We start from the raw sequence: 17,823 nt of genomic DNA on the forward strand, positions 1-17,823 counted from the left end.
TTTCTTCATAATATTTCTATGTTTACCATTTATTTCTTGATATCTAAATGAATATGCATAGGCTGTTGTTTTGTAATTATTTGAATGGTACAAAATTAAATAAGCTCTTTAAGATATTATTTCTGATTTTTATTTATTCAGATGTCTAATGAGATCCAAAGCAACTTTTTTAGCATTGAGTTGGTATTTTTCAATATGCTGACAATGATTATTTTTAGACCCAAATCTATTTCAAATGTTGCTAGCAAATTCAGCCATATTTTGTAACTGTAAATATCCAAAACTGCCTCAATAAAAATTATAAAGTCCCTATTCTATTATCCCTTTCATTACAAATGTTTTTTCCTCAGATGTGGCTTGTTATTTTGCATACTTTAAAATGAAATTCACTACCACATAAAAGCAATTGCTTTTAAAATCTTTAATAAAGATAAGAAGATAAGGTTATTTTCTCACTCTACTGGATTGTTAGCATTTCTTGATTTCTTAAAAATGTCAGACAAAAGTGAGAAAAGCTGAACCCTTTAATAGATGTAAAGTGATAAATTATATCGAATATTTGCCTGGCTGAAGGCTGAAGATTTTAGGAGGTGTGAAAAATGAAATTAGGCTCCCTAGCTGAAATCTGTAGGGCTGTTCAGTGTTCAAAGAAATGATAAAATATGCATTGAATGAGAAAATAAAAATTCTAGAAAAGCAGGGGTGATAGCAATATCAGTAGCTAAAAATCAGTAACTAAAAACACTTGAGTATAGCGCAGAAACTTTTCTTATTGGTATAAAAACTACAACATATTTGATGACAGACTAACAAAAATATTTATCTTATTATTCTTTTGCCAAACTCTATACACAATATTTGCCACTTGGGAATTAACACAGTTGTTGGGAGGGTCTAGTTACTAAATGCATGTTCAGTTATTTTGTTACCTGGGCCCCTGCAAAACAGGGCTCTGAGAAATCCAATCTTGTTGAGTCTCCCAAAGTTTGAATTACACATTGACCTTCATCTGATAGGGATGTCACATAAGCATCAAGATAACTTGGGACTTTTCAGTATCACAACTCTGAATAACTTGCCCTCTCTCTTAGAGGAACTTTGTGAAGGGGCACCTAAATCAGTAAGATGTCCTAAAGTCATGCTTTGCATCTTTGCTTTACATTTTTTTTTTTTTAACCCTCTTAGTCCTTGTGCTCATCTCAAATAAAGGATCAACATTGATTTTTTTTATTAAAGAACTTGTAAGTTTACAGAACAAGCATGAATAAAATACCGGATTCCCATATACCACACCACAACACCTGCATTGGTGTGGAACATTTGTTAAATTAGGATAACACATTTTTATAATTGTAATATTAATTAAAAGTCCATGGTTTAACTTAGGGTTCACTGTGTAGTGTTGTTCTATGAATTTTTTTTAAACTTTTTGTTCTGTTACCATATATACAATCTAATATTTCCCTTTTTAATCATATTCAGATATATATTTCAGTGCTGTTAACTGCTTTCACAATGTTGTGCTACTATTACCATCATCCATTACCAAAACATTTCCATTATTCCAAATAGGAACCCTGTACATTTTAAGCCTTAACTTCCCATTCTCTATTCCTACCCCATCCCCTGGTAACCTGTATTCTAGATTCTGACTCTATGACTTTGCTTACATATACTGGATATTAATCCTTTTTTGTATATGTGGTTTCCAAATATTTTCTCTCATTTGTATGTTGTCTTTTTTCTTTCACAGTAGAGTCCTTTGAGGGACAAAATATATATATATATTTTTTATTTTGAGGAGGTCACATTTATTTATTTTTTTGTGGCTGCTTGTGCTTGGGGTGTCAAGTCTAAGAAACCATTGCCTAACACAAGGTCCTTGAGATGCTTCCCTACGTTTTCTTCTAGGAATTTGATCATTCTTGTCAAAAATCAGTTGGACATAAATGTGTGGGTTGATTTCTGAGCTCTCAATTCTATTCCATTGGCCCATATGTCTGTCTTTGTGCCAATACCATGCTGTTTTGATTACTGTGGCTTTTTAAGAAGTTTTCAGTTCACAAAGTGTGAGTCCTCCAACTTCATTCTTCCTCTTTGAGATGGCTTTAGCTCTTTGGGGTCTCTTACCCTTCCATATAAATTTGATGATCGGCTTTTCCATTTCTGCACAAAAGGTTGTTGGAATTTTGATTGAGATTGCATTGAATCTGTAAATTGCTTTGGGTAGTATTGACAGCTTAACGATCTTTAGTCTTCCAATCCTGAACACAGAATCTCCTTTCATTTTATTAGCTCTTCTTTAGTTTCTTTTAAGAATGCTTTGTAGTTTTCTGTGTATTAGTCCTTTACTTCCCGATTAGATTTATTCCTAGACATTTGATTCTTTCAGTTGTTACTGTGAATGGAGTTTTTCTCTTGATTTCTTCTTCCAATTGGTGATTTCTTGTGTATAGAAACTCTACTAATTTTGGGGTATTGATCTTGTACCCCACCACTTTGTTGAACTTTTTTTAGCTCTGGGAACTTTGTTGAGGATTTTTCAAGGTTTTCTGTATATAGGATCATATCATTTGCAAATAGGGAAAGTTTTACTACTTCCTTTCCAATTTGGATGCCTTTTCTTTCTTTTTCTCACCTAGTTTCTCTTGTAAGAACTTTTAGTAAAATGTTGAATAACAGTGGTGACAATGGGCATCCTTTTCTTGTTCCTGATCTCAGAGGGAAAGCTTTCAGTGTTGAACCATTAAGTAGGATGTTAGCTATGGGTTTTTCATATAGGCTCTTTATCATGTTGAGGAAGTTTCCTTCTATTCCCAGTGTTCTAAGTGTTTTTAACAAGAGAGGTGCTATATTTTTTCAAATGCCTTTTCTGCATCAATTGAGATGATCATGTGTTTTTTTCCTTCATTCTGTTAGTGTGGTTTATTGCAATAATTGATTTTCTTATTTGACTCAAACTTGTATAATGGATAAATCCCACTTGATCGTGGTGTATAATTATTTTAATATGCTGTTGCATTCAGTTTGCTAGTATTTTTTGAGGATTTTTGCATCTAATATTCATAAGAGATAGTGTTGCTAGTTTTCTTTTCTTGTGTTATCTTTATCTGACTTTGTAGAAAGGCAATATTGGCCTCATGGAATGATTTAGGGAGTATTCCCTCCTCTTCAATTTTTTTGAAAAGTTTGAGTAGAATTGGAGTTAAGTTTTCTTGGAATGTTTGGTAGCATTCCCCTGTGAAGCAGTCTGGTCTCAGGATTTCCTGTGTTGGGAAGTCTTTTATTACTGATTCAATCTCTTTACTTGTAATTGGCTTTTTGAGATCTTTTGTTTCTTCTTGAGTGGGTGATATGTGTGTCTCTAAGAATTTGTCCATTTCATCTAGGTCACCTAATTCATTGGCATACAGTTGTTCATAGTATCCTCTTACAGTCCTTTCCATTTCAGTGGGGTCAGTATTAATGTCCCCTTTTTCTTTTCAGGTTTTTGTTATTTGTATCCTCTCTTTTATTCTTTGTCAGTCTAGCTAAGGTTTTGTTGATTTTATTGATCTTTTCAAAGAACCAACTTTTGTTTTGGTTTTTCTCTCTATTGCATTTTTGTTTTCTGTTTCATTTATCTCTGCTCTAATTTTTATTTCCTTCCTTCTGCTCACTTTGGGTTTAGTTTGCTCTTCTTTTTCTTGTCTTCTAGTTTTGAGGTTAGATCTCTGCTTTGAAGTCTTTCTTCTTTTTTTAATGTCACCACTTAGAGCTATAAATTTCCCTCTCAGCACTGCCTTCTCTGCATCCTACAACTTTTGCTATGCTGCATTTTCATTTTCATTCACCTCAAGATAGCTCCTAATTTTACTTCTGATTTCCTCTTTAACCCATTAGTTGTTTTAGAGTATGTTTTTTTCTTTTCTACATATTTATGAATTTTCCATTTCTCCCCATGCTATTCATCTCTAGCTTCATTCTGTTGTGGTTGGAGAATATATATTGTATGATTTCAATATTTTTGAATTCATTGAGACTTGTTTTCTGACCCAACATATGGTCTATCCTGAGAATCATCCATGTGCACTCAAGAAGAATGTGTATTCTGTTTTCGTTGGTGCAGTGTTCTATATATGTCTGTTAGGTCTGATTAGTTTAGCGTATCCTTCAAATCCTGTACTTCTTTATTGATCTTCTGACTAGATGTTCTGTCCACTATTGAGAGTGGTGTGTTAAAGTCTCCTACTATTAATGTAGAACTGTAAATTTCTCCCTTCAAATCTGTCAGTATTTGCTTCATTTATTTTAGGGCTCTGCTGTTAGGTGCATATATATTTATAATTGTTATATCTTCTGGTTGACTTGTCCCCTTTATCAGTATATGATTATCATCTTTGTCCCTTGTAACTGTTTTTGACTGATATCTATTTTATTAGATATTAGTATAGCCAAACCAGCTCTCTTTTGCTTAGTACTTGCATAGTATATGTATTTTTTTCCATCCTTTCATCTTCAACCTACTTGTGTCTTTGACTTTAAGGTGAGTCTTTTGTAGACAGGATATAGTTGGGTCATACTTTTTTTTAATCCATTCTGCCAATCTCCGCCTTTTGACTGGAGAATTTAATCCATTTATGCTTAAAGTCAGGGCACTATTGAAAATACAGGACTTCTGACATTTTGCTATTTAGTCTTTGTAAGTGTTATACCTTTTTGTCCCTTACTTACATTAAAGCCTACTTTTATATTTATTTGCTTTTTTGAGTTGTACCAGATTGAGTGGCTTCTTACTTCTATCTGGATATATTTTTCATCTCTTTTCCTAGTGGTTACCATGGGTTGAAATTTAACATCCCAAATATATAACAATCATATTTGATTTGATGCCAGCTTAACTTCAATAGCATGCACATATACTTTTCCTATACTCCTCTGTTCCCATGACATTTTTTTTTTGCTCTTTATACCACTTATATCTTCATACATTTTATGTCCAAAAACCTAGATTTATCGTAACTTTTTATTCTTTTGAAATTTAGCACATGTAGGAAGTAAGAAGTAAAGTTACATGCCATATGATACAATACATTATCGCTGGCATTTATAATTAGCCAAATGGCTACCTTTACCACAGATCTTTATTTGGTAAGCTGTTTTGAACCACTGTCTGGTGTCCTTTCCTTTCAATCTGAAGGACTACCTTTAGCATTGCTTGTGGGGCCAGTCTAGTGGTAATGGACTCCCTCAGCTTGTGTTTATCTGAGAATGTATTAATCTCATCCTCATTTTTTGAAAGAGAGTCTCATCAAATATAAAATTCTTGACTGGTGGTTGTTTTCTTTCAGCACTTTAAGTATTTTAACCCACTGCCTTCTTGTCTCTATGGTTTCCAATGAGAAATTGATTCTCAATCTAACTGAGACTCCCTTGTACATAACACAGTTGATTTTCTTTTACAGTCTCCAGAATTCTCTCCTTGTCCTTTGCATTTGACAGTGTAATCAGTATAGGACAGGGTGTATTTTTTTTTCATGTTTATCCTGTTTGGTGTTCTCTGAGCTTTTTGGATGTGCATATTCATGTCTGTATTAGTTAGGGTTCTCTAGGGAAACAGAATCAATGAGAGGTATCTATGGCTATAAAATTTATAAAAGTGACTCACGCAACTGTGGGTATGCATGAGTCCAAATTCTGTAGGGCAGTCAGCAAACTGTCAACTCCAAGGAAGATGTCCGATGAACTCCTCAGGAAATGAACCAGCAACTTTAACGAACTCCTCAGGAAATGCTTCGCTGGGCAGCTGAAGAAGTGAAGGTCCTCTATCTGTCTTGCTTATAAGTCTTCAACTGATTAATTGGATTAAATCCAGCCAGTTGCATTCTCTCATTGTGGAAGACACGCCCTTTGATGAGTCATCAGTCACAGCTGCAGCCAATTGACTGATAATTTAATAAACCAGCCTGTTTATTAACCAGCAACAAACATCCTCGCAGCAATTGTTAGGCCAGTGTTTGCTTGACCAGACAGCTGGGTACTATCACCTGTCCAAGTTGACACATGAACCTAACCATCACAATGTCTTTTGCTAAGTTTGGAAGTTCTCTCATTATTTCTTTGACTATACCTTCTGCCCTCTTATCTCTTTCTTCTCCTTCTGGTAATCCAATAATACATATATTTGTGCACTTGATGGTGTTCCATAGCTGTCTAAGGTTATTTTCACTTTAAATATTTCTCTTTCTTTCTGCTCCTCAGCCTGACTCAGTTCAAGGGTCTCCTATTCAAGTTCACTGATTCTTTATTCTGCCAATTCCAATCTGCTCCTGAAACTCTCCTGGGAATTTTTCTTTTTGACAGGACTTTGTTCCAGACTGTCACCTCTATAGTTTTTTTGCACTCCTTTCATTGTCTCATGTTGCTTTAGCCTAAAGGATGAATTCTGGGAGGAGGGTCACCCTGAAGAGGACTTTCTAAAGCCAGTCTTTCCCAGTCAAAACTGGATTATGGGCCCCCAAAGTGGCACACACCATCTCCAGAGTGCCCTGGGGAGGGGATCAGGAAGGCCTCCAAAACTTCTCTGACATCTCCCTGAAGCTGAGCTTTCCTGGCCTACCCAGCAAATGCAGCCCCTCAGCTACCTGTTCCCTATAGCCCGGAGGAAGCGCTGTGTCTTTAAATCTCCACCGCCTGTACCTCTGTCTGGGGAGGTTTGAAACAGTGGCTGCCACTGCCTTTGTCTGAACAGATTTGAAACAATGTGTGCCCTTAGAGCCAGGAACCAGTAATATGAATCTGCTAATCAAAAGCCATGATCAGTGATCAATTATGCCCACCCCTGTTCTTAGGGAAGGGGATTTTTACACCCCAACAGCTAGCCAGGGATCGGAACCCATGGTGGCCTGCTATGGAGTGGGGGATGGGCACTGGTAACTGCCGTGTGGAGAGAGCAATTTACAGTTCTTTACTGTAATATATCTGCCTCTTCCTCCTGCTCTTCCCTGGATGCTGTAGTGTTCTTCTGGCCTCTAGAGTTTCAAAATAGTTGTTTCAGACAGTTCCTGCCTACTTAATTTGTTGTTTTGGAGGGAAGATGAGTCCTGGATCTCCCTACTCTGCCATTTTCCCCACATGTCTCCAGAATCAACATTGTAACCCTTACGGAAGCTCCACATTCAAGATGACCTCTGCTAAGGCAGTGTCCTTTTGAGGGGAGGATTGCCATATATAAATTCACAGAAATAACATTTTTTTCTCAAAGCTTTTACTGGGCCAATTTTGCACTGCCTTTGGGTATTGCAATGTGATCGCTTCCTCATATACACAACTAAAGAGCCTCAGAAAGTTTGTGTTACGGAGGGAAAGAAGCAACTGATAGCACTTTCATCAGTATTGTTCCTCACAAAATTTCATGTGAAAAGGAGAAATTGACTGTGTTTTCAAGCTACAAATTTTACAAAGAGGAAAATCTTCACTGAACAAGACTCTGTGCAGCAAGATATCTTTGTTGGTGTTGCTCAACACGAAATCTTTCAGAGTCCAGCACCTTGTTTAGCACAAAGAAGAAACAAAATTAAAATGTGATGGATGAATAAAAGAATGAGAGCTCAACATTATCAACTGGAAGTTTACCAATAATGATTCTTATCATAGTCTCTCATGTGGTGATTGTCCGCTATGTTTTAAGGTACATTTTGTTATTGAATACTTTTTTTTTCACATTTGAAGGAATCTGTTGTTAGAGGATTCCTTTTTTCACTTTAGTATTCAAAATAACATCTTGTAAAATACTTTTATTTTTTCAGATATTATTTAATTTTTATTCAAAAATAATCTCAGTTTATCTAGATACTTAAAAGCTTGTTGATTCATTTAACTCACGTAACTGGTCAATATCCTGAATTAAATCAGAAAAATTTATTTTTTAATCCATTTAACTCATTGACTTAAAATAGTCTATTGTCTTGCTAGGTAGACACAGCCAGATTTATTTTCCTCTTTCCCTACATTTTTAAGTATAATGTTGCATTCCTTAACATTTTCTAACAGTTCTAAATGAATTCTTCAGAAAAAGGTGCAGTGTGAATTTAAAGTATTTTTACTCTTGCAGATGGCTTGTCTCTGACAGGCATCTATGTTTGAATATCAGCAATATTCATTAAGTACAGAATTTGTTTTCACTTATTTCCTAGCAAATTCAAATTTCTCTCTTCCTGCAGATGTCTAGCTTAAAATCAGGGAAATGAAGAACGTCTTTGGAAATTCTATCCCTATTTGAAAGTAATGCTTTTGAAGTCTTTCCCTTAGGGAATATCAGGAATATAGATTTCTTGCATAACTTTTTATAACCAAAAGCTCTGTAGATTTACCTAGGCATAGAAGCCCTGAATAAGTGTGTTGTGCAAATAAAATATTTACTTAAATGCTTTCTCAGAAACAGACCTTTTCCTGTTGCATTGGGGAGAACAGTTTTGTGTTTTATTTGGAACAATATAAAAGTCTTTGAAGATTTTCTTCTGTAACTGATTTTATTTAAAGCCTACAATAAATGTACTTATAGAATTAAAATATATACTTTCTTCTAATAATTATGGTAACAATAAAATCAGTATTTTGTTGTCACAAATCATATTTATTGTGTATATCTTACCTGACTAGCAATGCTAATCAGATTTTTGTGAAAGAGAATTTCACAATGATGATTTAAATACATGAAACAGAAATAATATTTTTATTATTGTGTTTTAAGCTCTGGTCCATATGTATCTGAAAACAATTTGCTAAATCCAGAGCATTTATCTGATGGTAATGTTATTTTTCTGGTTATATATTTATATTTCTGAATTGTGAGTCTCTTGAGGGAGATAATTTTTTTATTCATCTATTTACCCCAGTAATTTGCATAATACCTAGTTGTTGATAACATTTTTAGTTGAATAAATGAATGAGCAAAAATTTAGGAATTGTATATGTATGTTACTACACATCAGAGAATAATTTTACCTGCACTGCTTTGGAAAAATTTTATTGTGGTGTTTAAAGAATGTAATCCCTTGCCAAATTAGTTGGCTTACTGATACACATACACATGGTGATGATTTTATATCTTTGAGAATGCTTTATCATTCTGCATAGGTACATAGAAGCCTGAAAATTGTTACCTGGTGTTAGACCCTTGAGCCATGTGCACTTTTCCATATGCTGTTGCTTCATGGCCTTTATCAACACTAATTGAAAGTATGTCATAGCTTCTCTAGCTATTGCTAAATATTGTAAATGTCACTGGTAGCTCTGTCCATATCTATGTAAATTCATTTCTATCTTCTTTTCCTCACTCTTGGGGGTAATAATATATTTAGATTTATTTCTTGGTGTGTAAAGTAGAAAACTTTTATTTATCATCCTTTTTTTCCAGTGCCTAATGGTGCCCTTCTACTCTTAGCCTTTCCAGGTTCTGTGAAAAGATCCCCATGAGTTTCAAATCACCCTTTGTTTTCATTTAAGCCTAGGAAGGCGACTTATGAAAGTCACAATAACTTTACAAAAAGTAATAGATTTTATAAATATTTTCCTAAGCAATTCTTTTTTAAAAAAATTTATTGTGGTAAAATATATATTAAATAAAATTGCAACCTAACCATTTTTAAGTGTACAATTCAGTGGCATTAATTATATTCACAATGTTTTGCAACCATCACCATTATTTATGTTCAAAAATTTTTCATCACCCCAAACAGAAACTCTGTACCTATTAAGTAATAATGCCCGATCCCACCCTCCCTGCAGCCCACGGTAACTTCTAATCTATTTTCAGTCTCATGAATGTGTCTTTTCTTGATATTTTATATATGTGGAATCATACAATATTTGTGCCTTTGTGTCTGGCTTATTTCACTTAATATAATGTTTTCAAGGTTCAGCCATGTTGTAGCATGCATCTGAACTTCATTCCTTTTTGTGGCTAAATCATATTCTCAAAGCAATTATTTTTGAAGAGCATGTTTTAATCCTCAGTATTAATACAACCTAAATATGTTTATTTTCATTCCCTACATGTAAAGTTTGCAAAAACTTTACTACCTTCTATCCACAGAGACTATTTATAGGTAAATACTTTGCCTGCTTTTTGACAGTTTTTACATTTGGCATCTGACATCCCCTCATATACAACTTTTCGAGTTCATTTATTCAACAAATATTTGTTAGGCACTTGTGACATGCCAGGTACTGTTTTAAGTACTGTATGTGTAGCAGTGAATAAAAACAAGTTCCCCTCACAGAACTTATATTCTTGAGGAGGGAGCCTGACAGTAAATAAGAGGAATAAGTAAAATGTTTATATTACTTAGTCCTACATCATAAAGTACTAAGGAAAAGGTATTCAGTTTTTAACTCCTGGGGCATCCTCCACTCCGCCCCCCCCCCCCCCAGGCTCAGTTACAGGTTACTCTTGTCCTGTAGCACAGCAACTGATATTAGCGATAATTTATTCCCTTTTTGGGAAAATACTGTATTCTCAAAGAAAAAAAAAAGGTTGAATATGATCAATTGAAAATTATGTGCATTTTGATTGAGAAATGTTCCTTCTAAAACAGAAGCCCACTGTCAATTTATTGGTTAAGTATTATTTAAACTAGAGCAGAACACGGTATAAATGCCATTTTAAGATCACTTCAGTGGCAATGCCCCCAAGAATCTTGGCAGGCACAGGTGTCTAGGTACACACAAGGTAATGTGGAATGAATGCTCATGCAGGTGGCATTATATGATTCCATCTGTGCACCATTGGTGTCCAGGCCCCTGTTCCGAATGCCTTGGGACCTGTTTAAAAGCTGAGAATACCTCAAATTACCCAAGCCTGTGATTCTAGGGCTAGAGTATCTACTGGCAAAGAGCTTTTACAGGTGATAATTTCACCTTGAGTGGTAAAAGGAGCTAGAATATGGAGTGGGGATTGGGATGAGAAAGGGGTCATGGCTTGCCTGGTGTGGTTTCTAGGGTCTTACAATAGGGAGGGCACAATCTAATATTCCAGCAGACATCTGCACTGCGTTGCTGAGAAATCTAATGGCAATTTAGAGGGATTTTTTTTTCCCCCTTTGGTCCAAAGAGGGGACCTAATAGAGATTTAGTACTTAACTTCACTACATCTAATTGCTATAATTACCAGTCAGGTTAAGTACGGTTATTATTTCAGAGGGGGTAAATGATTTTTTAAATCATTAGTTATTCACAGAGTTCAGATTAGAATGTTTCATTGCTATTCTTTTCCATAGTTCAGAAAACTGGACTAATTATTTTTCCTTAACACCCACTTCTTGTTTTTCATTAGTTCTTGAAGCTTAGTGTTTCCCAAAGTGTCTTCCGCCGAAAAACTAGTCCAAAGGAATGTTGAAAGGTGCTTTTCTAAAGAAAAGACATTTGAAGTAAAATATTTGCTTGTCGTGGCTTAAAATTAGCTTTTTTTAAAACTATAGTACAGCTCAGAACATTTAATTTAAATGTATGCATTGAGAATCACCAAGAAAAAAGGGTTAGAGTGTAGTTTATAATGGGTCCCAAACTTTTATGACTGTTACCACCCCCCTTTATTTTTTGGTGGAGTAGCCCAGAATTAGTGTACTAAGGAGTATAATTTTCAGAATGTTATTTAAAATCAGTTTGCCTATAAAATGTCAGTCAATGATGAGTTATGAATGAATTCAGGATGAACACATTTATTTCCCCTTAAGTGTTTACTTATTAATTATCCTTACTGTGGTCCCAAATTTGCTGAAATTTTAGAGTAACAACAAAGAAAACAAGAATACAATCATAACTTCATATTAGATGAAAAAGTCACAATTAGGTGTGACAACAAGCTCTAATGTTGCTAAATAAGCAAACATTAAGTTTCAAACAAAACTAATGCAGGCATTCTACTACGTTGCTGACCACTGATGGATATGGATCTCAAGATTGATATTATCTATGTAAAACACTAGCCTAAATACCATTCAGTTTAAATACTTAATAAATATGAAATGAGAACTATGCTCTTCAAATGAGTATACTTACATTAATATATGTAATATATTTCATGTGTCAACTTTCAGGGTTGTTTTTAAAACTCAATCATCTATATGAACAATTCCTGAAAAATAATTGTAACAACATTCGGGGGCTGTAGAATGAAATTAGTCCTCTTGAATTTTACTAGTAACCCACAATGCTTTGATTTTTCCCCATTGTTTCCCGCATTGCACGTAATTGTATTTTATGTCAAGTGTATTTGTATAGAAAGAGAAATCCAAGTGGGTAGAATAGGCAAATTCTTTTTACCTAAAGTAACAGAGTCTCATCTAAATTACCACTTGTCTCAATAGTATGTACAAATACCTTGCTAATTCATATTTTCATCTCCTACCTCTATGATTTACTTTATTTACTGCACATGTTGCTTCTCTTAATTCAAAGTATGTCACTCTGGAAAATCTTGGATAGTTTTGAAATATATGGAAGAGATCAGCAACACTCCATTATGAAGTGTGCAGTGAGCCAATAATTTGTGGGATGATGTTTTTTGCAGATCATATGAAGTTTCTCGTTTGAAACAATCATTTACCATGTAATATCATTAATGTCTTTAAATAGGATTACTTTTAAATTAATCATTCTCCAAATGTCCAACTATAAGCTAAATTTGTGGGTATGTCAAAGCAGTTAACATGAAAAAGGTATTTGTTTCAGGGACAGCATTAATTAGAGGGGCCACTCGCATGGTATTCAGGGGATAGGTATAATTGTAATAGTACTGAATGGAGTGTAATTATATTAAATAGCGTATGGGGATTGGGTGACACAGCAATGGATACTGAAATGCGGTCTTTTTCTATGCTTTCATTCAATGGTTTAAATTATGCCAAGGTCATTTGTGACAGAGCTATCTGATGGTTGTTGGTATTCTCCAGGAAAAATTAATTGAGGGTCACCAGTCCTATTTTTAGTAAAAAGCAGAACTGGACCTTCTGTGTCTCTCAGCAGGTTTCTGAGAAAGCTTGTCTGAAATATTTTGTAACTGTATTACAGAAATTATGTTTTAGGGCAAACTGGCATAGGCTTTGAACATTGACCTGTCTTTCAAAAAATATGTTTCCAAGGGAAAAAATACCCATGTGCATTCTGTTTTTCACTGTACTGTTATCTCCTTCAAAAATACCATTAATTTGGAATGGTTTTCCACTTTTTATGGACACCTGTTTCCCTTTTTTGTCTTTTGACATGTCCAATAAGGTTAATAAAAATAGGAAAATTTTTCTATATTACAGGGAGATAGGAGAAGGTAGACTAATGAACATTGTTAGATTTGTTTTCTTCTTTAAATAGGACATTTCCCCCTCCTTTAGCACAGAAATAATATACATTGTCTTAAAAAATGTTTAATTAATAGAGTATTGTTTTGATATGCTGCGTGTGTGCCAACCAGGGACAATGGGCATATATTATATATTTGAAATATCTAACTACAAAGCACAAAAGTGTGCATGTGTGAGTGTGTGTGTACATACATACATGAGATTTAAGCATTCAATGTAAAACATTACTAATCATCAAAGGGTTATCTTCTGACATCTCACTGGGATAGAACTATACAGTAAATAATGAATTGTGGGATGCAGCCAGGCTTGCAGAAAATAACTATTTGAGGGATGGTGCATGAACAGAAAGCTGTAATTTTGACAGGTGGCAAGGTGTCATGTCACCAAGCCTTTCTAAAGCCTCATATCTCATACCTATTGATTAATGGCTCTAATTAAGGAATGAAATCAAGCATGTGAAGACAGGGGATCGCTTTAGGTCCTTGTTTGGTAGTTTTCTCTTCCTGGCACACAACTCATCCATCTAAATATCACGGCTCTTTCATTTATTACTGGTGTGTGGTATCACAAAAGCAGTAGAAGGGGTGCATTCTGATCTTGTCCTGGTCATACAAAAATGTGATTTGGCAACAGCTGAAGTAAGAGAACATACCAGCACGTCGTTTGAGCACCACTGTGCGAGAACAGTGAACTTGCACATGTTCTGATGGGGATGTGGCACATGTTCAATTGCCTTTGAAAACAAGCTATCATATTAGTTTACATTCTTGGACTTGATCTTGCAAAATTCTTACTTTCAAAGCTCTCAAATCTACTAGCTTAATTTCAATCCCTTTGTTAGGTTGATGACAAAACCCCTGTAAGCATGGCAGGTGGCATTTGAGTAACTGAGAAGCAAAATATAATAGGTTATATTAATGAATTTTAAAGAATATCAGTTATGCCCAAACTATATTCTCCCACACAGCTTACTAACAAGATCCCAAATCTGACATTGTGCTACACAGCTAAACAAGTCCCAGAGGAAATTCCTGATCCTTTGGCCCTGCATTAAAATGTTGACTCCTTGGCAGTTAGTCGGCTTAGGCTAGTGGGAGAGAGCCACCAGCTGGAGCCTGCAGTACACAGAGTGAAATATTATCTTTTCTTTGAAAATTATAAGATAAAATTGTGTTCTGATTATATATCCCAGTCTCCAAGGAAAATTTTTAAAAGTTTATCTGTAATATCATTGATGATGAAATAAATATTTTGTATAGATTAGAAATAAACGTGTACTTCCAAATAAATATTTTGTATAGATTAGAAATAAACGTGTACTTCCAGAGAGGTGTCTATCACTGTTACAGTTTTGAATCATGCATTATGTGGACTGAAGCATACAATTCAGATAAGATGAAGCTAATTCTGATTATTAACAAGAGGATGTTTTATTCAGAATATGTAAATACTTTACTTTTTTACCACTTCACTTTGGTTTCTTATAATGCACAAGCTTTAGATTTATGTTGTTCCAAAATGCTCATTTAACTACATGTCTAACCAGTTTTAAGGAAAGAAAACTTGCATATTAAAACAATTTCAAATATTTCATTTTGTTTATCCCAAACTATACATTAAATTTTTTCAACAAAACCTTATTTAAAATACACTAAATAGTTCTAAAAATTAAATTTAAGAATGTATATTGTCAACTTTTAAAAAGTGAGATAAAGCTTCTTCCTTGTATTCAAGTAACATAATATATTTAAGTTGCATCAAAATTAAATTAGGGAAACTTTTAAAAATACAGATTGCTGAAATCATTAGGGATATCATATATTTTTATTTCCTTTATTTAGAATTTTTAAATTGGAAAATGACTATAAAGAGGATGTTTTCTTTTTCTCATGAAATATTGATTTCTAGGGTATGTAATGAAATTATTAGATAAAAGATTTATGTTTACCATGGTATATATGTGACCAATGAAATATATACATCATATTGAAAAACTTATGATGTTTTTCTTCTCTTTCTACATATTTTCCAATTAACCTGCTTATAATGTTTTTGGTTTATTAATTTGGGAAATTATCTTTATTTTACTTTAATAATTTTTAAGACAGGAATAGTGATAAAATCATTGTTTACTGAAGCAAGTAGACATTGAATCCAGCTATGCACATTAGAAAGATGTTACACACTGCATACTTTTAATAATGATCATTTAGAAGATAATTTTAGCATCCACACAAGGGAAAATGGATTTTTGATGAGTTCTTATATGACCATATGTGGTATTAGTCAGTGTGAGGTATTGCTAGCAAGCTCATTGCTTTCAAAAATCAAAGTTAAATGGTTCATCTATCATCAGAATTTGTGTCTGGGCGACTTGTCTGAACATCAGTATGATTTATGGTTTGAATTGGAGGAGTCAACCATGCATGTTTCTTAGTTTATCGTTTTATGCTGTCTTCAATTAAATGTCTATAAACACAGTGATGGCTTTATGACGTTGTCCATCAATAAATACTATCAGATTTTGCATGAGAATGTGTAATTTTCAGAAAAATAATGACCTTTTGACTTCTCCGTGCCCTGCAGTTCTTATTATGTACGTATATTCACATACCATTTCTTTATAGAAAAATTGTTACCCAATTTAAGTCATAAGAATCAATTTAATATTTTAAAGACTGTTTACATTATTGCTTAAGACTTTTAAAAACAGTTACCAGTTATGGTAATAATTGAAGCTGAATTTACAGTTCTCTGTTTTATGCACCTCAAAAGTGTTTTTATAGGAATGCTAAAAAGCACAAAAGAACATAGAATATTTTCGTGCATGATGATTTGATAGTCAATTGTTTTATGCAATCAAAGGAGTTTAAGCAGGACTTTTCTAAGAGAAAATAGTGTATATGATAAAATTAAATTAAATTATTCCACATAAGGGATGAATCCTAGAAAATGTGTGTTTTCATTTTCTTCAGGACATTGAATAATGATACTTTCAGTCTTCATATTTATGAATGTGGTATATAGTATTCACAGTGGCAGCTAGTGGAAGCTGAATCATTTTCTGTGCAGCGCTGCCCTGATATTGCTGTTGACAGCTATGCATTGTAAAAGAGAATTAGTATTCTAGTTCTTAAAGCTATGTTTAATGTCTTTTCAGTATTTTTTTATGAAAAAATCACAACATGAAGGTTTTTATATAACAAATCATCTGCTTGCGATTTAAACACTGGAGAAAAGAAATGAGACAAAATTAAGGTAGACTTCACTATAAATTTAAACAAAAATAGTGTGTACATAAAGGTTGCATATATATGGTATTCTTGTGGTATTGAACAAATTCTTGGTCTCTTTTTTCCATCATATAGCTAAAAGTGGAGCCTATACAGTGGGTATGTGAAAGCACCAATCAACATTTATCAGGGTGCACATCAAGGTGTTGGGAGAGCATGAAGACCCACATATAGCCAGTGATTGAATTGCATATGTCATCAAACATTTTGCAAAACACATTTTATTTCTCTACTATAAATTAACGGGTTGAATTTATGCATAAATTGTCTGGATACTGAAATCCAAATGACCTTTGACTTCAATTATCTAGATAATTCAAGCAAGCAAAAATTATGTGTAGGAATGAACCAAGTAGGTACCATTCTGAATACTCGAAAATACATGACTACTTAGAAAAAAATGTTTTGCATGCTTTACATTATGCATTATCAGAAAATATAAATAGTTATAAAATGGCCAAAGGCCATAGAAAGTATAGCTCTAATACTTAGTGTTCAAATCTGTGATAACAATAATAAGATTGGTTTTTTACTTCCTTTTTAATGCAGTTGTGTTAATCAGATTCTAAAGTAGTCTACAGACATATTCTGGGAAGCAGAGATCTCTTGGATTTTATTTTTCTAATTTGGAGTTATGATTTTGCTTGTATCTTCAGGAAAATTTTACCGATATTAAACACAGGGCTGTTTTTAAGAGGCAGCTTGCAATTTGAAATACATTTTCTAGCATGAGCTTTAGGTTTTCAATGCAATGTTTATCAACCTGCAGCCTGTGGATATATTCTCTAAGGTTCAGTTGTTATGGGAGAATTTTGCATTTTAATTTTTTATAATAATCTAATATTTAATCAGTTTTAAATATAAATTTATTATTTTTTGGAAAACCTAATTGAAATTTCTTCACTGAAAAATATTTTGATTTATCTGTTTCTGAAATTTCACTCTGCCTTAATTTACTCAGGGTTAGAACATTTTTTCCTCTTAAAAGGGGAACTTTCAATACTTCATTTGAAAAACAATTGTCTAAATAACAGTTTATTCCTTTAAAAAATGTATTTAAAAATCTGCATGATTTAGCATGTAATAAACCTGAAAGTGAAAATTTAAAATACTCATTCTGTTTCTAAACAGTGAATTTTCCAAATGTCCAAATTCCACTCGAGGTTTAATGAACACTTAGATCTGTATTT

This window comes from Choloepus didactylus, chromosome 14, assembly GCF_015220235.1.
Source record: "Choloepus didactylus isolate mChoDid1 chromosome 14, mChoDid1.pri, whole genome shotgun sequence".
Taxonomy (NCBI): domain Eukaryota; kingdom Metazoa; phylum Chordata; class Mammalia; order Pilosa; family Megalonychidae; genus Choloepus; species Choloepus didactylus.